This window comes from Muscardinus avellanarius, assembly GCF_963383645.1.
Source record: "Muscardinus avellanarius genome assembly, chromosome: 5".
Lineage (NCBI taxonomy): Eukaryota > Metazoa > Chordata > Mammalia > Rodentia > Gliridae > Muscardinus > Muscardinus avellanarius.
Genome location: NC_137790.1, coordinates 85164710 through 85170870, shown reverse-complemented (window position 1 = coordinate 85170870; position 6161 = coordinate 85164710). Strand labels below are relative to the sequence as shown.

Genomic DNA, 6161 nt, shown 5'->3' with positions numbered 1-6161 from the left:
GTGGGCTGTGTACTTCTTGAAGTCTGTGTGTCTCGCAGCCCTTGGCTCTAATGTCCCTGGTTATTTGGGCACAGACATATAGTATGTACTCACACATCTGTGCAATACACTAATGGAGTGCCTTTCTCAAATGTCTAGCACAAGGAAGCAAATGATAAGATGCAAACCAGAAACAGTCATCCTTGAACTGTGTGTTTATCAGCCTTGGGAATGCTTTTCTAGGGAATATCCGGCCCTTTATAAATGACAGCGATGACTTGGCTTTTTGCAGGAATTGGAAAGAGTCTTGACAACTAGCTCTTTGGGAGAGGCCTGAAGGAAGCCAAGCCAGCGTCTGCTGTCTCAGGGCTCCTTGGGATCTCTCTGCCCTGGTGAACTCCTGCAAGACCTCTGGTATGTAAATGAGCCCCATCTGACACTCAGCCTGCTGCCCAAAGCCTGGGGTGCCAGAATTCTAGGTTGAGACTCTGTGAGAGGGGCTGGGAGGTTTAATGAGTTGGAGATTACTATCATCTTGGTATCTGCAATTCGAAATATCTTGTGCCCTTGATGAATTCATGCTTGGGCGCATCCTCATGTTCTCCAGTAAATAGCTCCTTACTGTACATTTATTTCCCCCTGGGCTTATTTGAGAGAGACTGGAGCCTGCGTTTCTAACAACTTCTCCAAGGAAAACATCGAAAGCCATGTTTCCGGAACTGAGAATCTCAGGGGGTCTCCCAAACGTCCATCTCTATTACCTCCTTTTGGCCCAACATTTGCTTTTAGCTGAAAAGGGATATTTTGTCCTGAGCTGTCCTACAGACATGCGAGTTGGGAGTTTGAAAAGCTGACAGCTGCTGCTGAGCTTTGAACTGTGAGAGAGAGCAGCATGTAGACATCCCTTTAGAACATCAGATCATTCTCCTTTAATTCCCAGAGCCTTAATGCTTCTTTGTCTTGTGAATGACCTCACTGTTTTTGTATTTGTAATGGAATGCACAGTCATTTACAAGTAATCACACAATAATCCCTTACACTTTTATAATGCCTTACCCTTTTCCAGAGGGCTTTCACTCTCATTATCTCATTTGATCCTTATAACCACTCTGAGAGGGAGGCTAAGTCGCTATTTTAATCTCTAATTTTCAGGTGTAGAAACTGAGGTTTAGAAAAGTTAAACAGTGAGCCAGAGGTCAAACAGTATGGAGCAGAATTGGAACTGAAATCTCAAGCAGTCAAACTTCCAAGTCTGTGTTCCTCTTACCTCTTCCTGTTGGTATGACCCTAGGAATATACTTACTTCTCTGATCAGTTTTCCTATCAGTAAATTGGTTAAAATACTATTCCTAAAGGTAGTTGTCAGGGGGGGATTAGATGAGACTGTCTGGAAAAGCATTTAATGAATGGTAAAGCTCACCACTAATGTGAGGTATTATTGTTTATACTATGCAAAATCTGAATTCAAATAGTGTGTCAGAACTGTGGAAGAAAAAAATGCTTTTCCCCTTTACAAAGCAAAATAAAACAAACAAAAATGCCAAAGTCCAGAATGGTTCTAAAGATGTCAGGGATCACAGGTGTCTAACCCTATGATGAGCAAATTGACCTTGCCATCTGGCTTTCTTACTCTGAGAATTATGTTGGCAAGACCTTCTCTCTCTATTCTTTGGTGCAGCTTGTATCCCGGGGTCTGCTTTAGGTATGGCATGACTGGGGAGCTGGGGATGGGAACCACATCTCAATCCTGAGCTTGATCCATGGAGGGAGGGACACACCATGGGCCATGGAGTGGGGGCGGCTGAGGAGCTGGTCTTGAAGCTCAGTGTTGTTTAGTTTCTCGCTAAAGGAGTACTTCTGACTGGATTTAGTAGAGTACATCTTGTGCATCCGCGTGTCATCAGTACATATGCTGAATGGGTTGCTTAGCAGTAACACGTTGGAAAAAAACAAAAAGAATGGGTTTCAAGTTGGCAACAAATGCGTGAGGAGTCAGCAGTGTGATGTGGTCAGGAGAACAGCGGGAGTGATTGAGGGCTGAGCGCCTGGAGAGTGTTGTTTCTGTATATATGTATTCACCTACAAAAATTCCAGACCAGTGAGAATGACATTGGTTGACATATGGTCCTAAGAGGCTGAGCGAGGAGCAGGAGGTTGAAGGCCTGGAAGCCAGATTTGGTTCCATATAAGGAAGAACTTTCTGGTGAAAAGATGGAATTAGCAGCTGCAGGGGATAATGATCTCTGCCTCTCGGGAGACCTCAGGGATACCGTGGGGGGAGGGGGCTCATAAGCAGTCGGGCATTGGGCCAGAAGTTTTCCAATGGGAAGAGAAGCACGCATATACAAAGAAAATATAGGGTCCCTTTGTAGATGTGAAAACTGACCTTCAAATGTTGTTTGTAAAATGGCTCATAAATATAGTCTTTCATTCTGTTTTTTTTTTTCCCTCTCTTTCTCTATGGCTTATCCCTTGGGTCTTGGTTTTTAGAGCTCCTAGGCCATTACTAGGTAGTAATTGTCCTTGGGACATCTCCTGCCGAATGCTTCTATTGGGATACTAGAAGTATCTCTGTGTTCTTTATAGAATGAAGACCGTCCCTTTACTAGCTCCTAGATACCCTCGGAGGGCTGCAGTAGCTAGTACTCTGTACTGAGTTCTGGTTCTGGTAGATAATCCTTTGGTCTTATTTCCTATCTTTTAATGATCATTTATATTTGTGTTCATTTATTAAGCACGCAATAAATAAGAACTAGTTGCTTGTGGCATACTTGTTAAAATATAAAACAAGAAATCAAAGTAAGTATATGATGACTCTTTGGATTGAACAAATAGAAACTGCTTATAGAGCTCATAGCTGGATAAATTTTGTAGATGAGAAGATGTAACCTACGGGAGGAAAGCTGACTTTACTTGTACAGCATCTTATAAAGTGACTGGGGTCTAGGTTTTGGTCCCTTTACTTCACTGGTCCCTTGCTCAGTGTTTATAGCATGAAGACCCCTTGGGGTGGGAACCAGCAGCCTCATGGTGTATTATGGCCCAGAACAGGGAAGTGGGAGATAATTTAGAGAAAGGGCTCCTCTGATTCCTGGAAGCCCTTACAATCAACAGTAGAACAAGGTCACACTAAGACATAGGACAAAGAGTCACTGAGAAGCCAAGAAATGGTAGTTGGGTCCTCTTTTCAGAGCAGACCCCTGATTTCTTATACTTTTATTTCCCCAAAATCCTCTCTTTCTCTTTCTCCTCTAACTCAGTCTGGAGTAATTTTAGATCATTCCTGGTTGGTCTCACAAGTCCAACTTAGTCATAGAACATAGGACTATTGGGTCAAACTTGATTTTACAGATGAAACTGGTTAATCCCTCCTCCCCCAATAAGAATGCTCTTCTAATTGTCTGGTTTTACTCTGTATCAGCCTTATTGTCTGCTCTATGAAGAACCCAAGCTAAGGTTAAGGTCCCAGGAGGACACCACAGCCAGGCAAACGAGGCATTAGGGACTGAGAGGAATTGTCCCAGAACAGCTACTGTGGACTGAGTCTCAGGTGGATTTCTCAAAGTGTTGCCCCCTCCCTAAAATGAGTAAACTTACTTCATATTGTTGCATTTTGGATGGTCCCATTCCTAAGGGGAACTTCCAGTCTTCAGAGCTATCACTTCCTTGATTGACTAGGGAAAGCTTTTTCCTTGTAACCTGAGGGTGTATGGAACAGTTGAGACTCTAATTCGCTGGAGGTTAATAATTTACCCGAGTAAGGAATTCTGTCTTAAGTGGGGCATGTTCTTTAAGTGCCAGAGGAGAGAAGGGTGAGTTTTCTGTCATCCTCTAGCCCGCTTCTCCATATTTGGCAATGTTTACCCACTGCACTGATCTATTGGAAGAGAAGGAGGTGACTCAGGGTTTAGGAGAAGCAGGATTTGAATTCTTGTTTCCAGAAACAAAGTCTTCTACCCCCTCCCCCGGCCCCTACCCTTCCCCCTCCGTTCCTCTGCCCCTGTTCTGGAAGTTGAGGAGAGAATGTCTCAGTTCTGCTCCTCTTGGGCTTCGAGCTTCAGGACCACCTCCCTGCTGTGTCCTCTTCTGGGCTTGAGGGCCTGTGAGAGGGCGTGAGGGAGAGCTGCCTGTGGGGCCTGACCTCCTTGCGTGAGTACATCATTATTGCCAGAGTGAATGGCATTTCTGCCTGTGGACCTGGGGCTCGTGTGTGTGGTGATGGGACATGTTGCTGGGAACGCTGATGGTTTCAGTCTGCAGTGTGGACAGCTGCTTTCCCAGGAGAGTACTTCTCACAGTGAGGTTTATAGGGGGAATCTGCCTGAGGAGAAGTTCTGTGTGTATTTAAAAACATTGGGCAGATACTTCCTCCCACCTGAGGTCCAGCTTGAGTTGGGTAGAAGGGTAATTTGGGAATTTTGTCTATCTGAGGGCCAGGTCTGAACCAACAAACCAAAATGTAGACAACGGGAGGGGGTCTTTTTACCTTGTAAAACACTGATGATCAGCATTAAGAGAATACAAAATAGTAGTGTATAATATTTGCGTGGCATCTGTGTTCTGGAACAAACCCTTTGCCCGCGGGCCATTGTGTAGATTTGATGAGTTGTCAGAGTTGGAAAGAGTCTGAGAGGCCATGCTGTCTGTCTGTCTAGGTTTACAGTGTGACAGGGGGCGGAGCCGCCCAGGCAGCATGACTGGCTTGCCTGAAGACCCAGGGCTGATTAGGCAGGATTAGAACCCAGACCTTTCTCTATTTGTCCTCCACCAGATGTGTGCTGCTCTGCAGGCAAGGCAGGGGAATGCCTATTTTGTAGATGAGGAAATTGGGAGATGCTTACTGATCTAGTTGGTGAGAAATTGAAGACTAGAATTTACTACTTCTCCCAGTTCAGACCTCTTTTCATCATGTGATGAGCTCAGATGCCTAAAAGTGCCTTTAAAAAGAAATATATGTATTTTTCTCTGTTTTCTTCTATGGTTTCTATTTAACTTTTTCTTCTTTTAGTCATGTGAACATTGTTTGATATGAACCTCTGATCTCCTTTGCTTCCTATATCTTTTCTTTTCTGATAGCTTGTCCAAAAGGTAGAACTGAATAGTGTAGACCTTTATTTCTGTTTTATCTGTGGCAGTGAAAATTATGCACAGGCCTTGAAAGAAATTGAGTCAGTATTTCCATCTGAGTCTCTACTGTTATTTGTGAAACTGTGAGAATTTTGGAGTACTATCTCATTGGAAACTGAACCTTGATTCTGACTCGATTTTTAAACACATGCACAGACACAGGCAAACACACACACACACACACACACACACACACACACACACAGAGTCTTTTTCTCTTTTTTAGCCTGCTTTGATATGATCAAAGGGGGACAGAAATCAAGAGAACAGTATGCCATTTTTCCCTCCCCAGTATTTTACAGACGAGTAGTTTTTTGTGTTCTGCTCAGTTTCTGATCAACGTGGCACCCCTGTTTCCTATATAGAGAAAGAGGCAGAGCTGTGCTTTTTGATGCCAGTGGCATTAGGTGGCAGGGGTCACAGAGCAGAAGAAGTGCTTTAAGAACTACATTTGTTTTGGCCATTGTTGAAAGGGGCATAGTAACTCTCTAGCCTGCTCTGAAGCAACTGGAAGGAAGGAATTTGCATGGGACTGGTGAGGACCTGCAACTGGTCCGTGCCCTCTGGCCACTGGTGGCTGGCTGTGCTGTATTCTCTGCTCTTGAGGTGGGAGCAGACTGCCTTGAAGAGTAGAGGTTTGGGATGTTTTACTGCTGGGATGCTGAGGGACAGTGGCACTAAGAAATTAAGTTTTGTAATACCAATGTGTTCGTAGGAGCAATTGACACGATTGCTTGCTGGGCTGAAAACTTCAGTTAAATTATTGATATTCACAACTACAGCTGCCTATATGTGGGTATTATTTACCTTGCTTTATTTTTGATTTTGGTGTTATACACATAAAGTAAAATTTGACTTCTTTACTGTTTTTAACTGTACAATGGGGTAGTGTTAATAAAATCAAAATAGTGTTAATAAAATAAAAATCAAAAAATGGGGTAGTGCTTATAAAATCAATCTCCAGAACTCTTTTTTAATTTTTTGGTGGTACTGGGGTTCCTGGAAACCCTTCTACCCCCAGGCTACACTCTCAGACACCTATTCTTTATATTTTT

At 43.5% G+C, this 6161-nt stretch overlaps 1 protein-coding gene across 1 annotated transcript in view; it reads left to right on the top strand.

Annotated features, from left to right (window-relative positions):
* Positions 1–3835: 3835 nt before the first annotated feature.
* Positions 3836–6161, top strand: part of LPP (LIM domain containing preferred translocation partner in lipoma) — a gene marked incomplete at both ends in the record, with an annotated part of 650944 nt that continues 648618 nt past the window's right edge. The window contains one exon of the mRNA XM_080696758.1: positions 3836–4128. The remainder of the gene's footprint in view (positions 4129–6161) is intronic.